The sequence below is a fragment of the Emiliania huxleyi genome (assembly GCF_000372725.1).
Source record: "Emiliania huxleyi CCMP1516 chromosome Unknown EMIHUscaffold_140, whole genome shotgun sequence".
Taxonomy (NCBI): Eukaryota; Haptophyta; order Isochrysidales; family Noelaerhabdaceae; genus Emiliania; species Emiliania huxleyi.
This window is the reverse complement of record NW_005201191.1, coordinates 181579-182492: the sequence shown is the minus strand read 5'-3', so window position 1 is coordinate 182492 and position 914 is coordinate 181579.

Below are 914 nucleotides of genomic sequence, written 5' to 3'. Positions count from 1 at the left end.
TCCGGCGCCTCCGCGACCGCCCGCGCGTACGCCACCGCCGCCTCCACCGCCGTGTCGAAGGAGCCGACGTAGACCCGCCTCCCGTCCACCCAGTGCGATGCCTCGAAGCGGCCAGCCTGCGCGGTGCTCTTGGTTACCCCCTTGTAGCCGGTAACGCCGCTGCTAGAGAGATGCAGCCGCAAGCCCTCCGCCTCCGCCGCCACTGTCGGAAGCTGATATTCGCCGACCGCCCGCGCGTACGCCGCCGCCGCCTCCACCGCCGTGTCGAAGCTGCCGAGGCTGCAGTACCTCCCGTCCACCACGTGCCGCGCCACGAAGCGGCCAGAGTGATGCTCCCACACGCCTCTGTAGCCGGTTCTGTTGCTACTGGAGAGGTGTAGACCCAGCCCCTCTGCCTCTTCGGCCACCGGCGGCGCCGCCTCCCCCCCCTCGCTGCTCTCGCTGGTGAGGTGCAGCCGCAGCCCCTCTGCCTCTGCCGGCCGCTTTGTGCCCTTGCCGCGCGTCGCGGTCTTGCCCGCCGCCGGCTCCGCCGCGCCCGCACACTGCTTGTCGAGCAAACGCCGGGCGAGCTCCGCCTTGGTGCCCTGCTTGACGAGGCCCTCCGCCTCGCACAGCGCCTTGAGCTGCGACACGCTCAGACCGCCGCTCTCGCGCAGCCGCCTCGCCAGCGCCTCCGAGTTGCCGGACACCGGCAGCCCCTTCTCCTCGCAGATCGGCTTGAGCCGGCGGGGCGGCAGCCGATCCAGCCAGTTTAGCGTCAGCGCCTCCGCCTCGGCCTCCGCGTCGTGCTTGCGCCACGCGTCGGCCAGCGAGGCGGAGCGCAGCCCCGCTGGGCTGTGGTAGATGGAGTACGTGCGCTCCGACGAGGTCGTGCGCTGCTCGACGCTCCAGCCCGGGCGCAGGGTTGCTGCTGC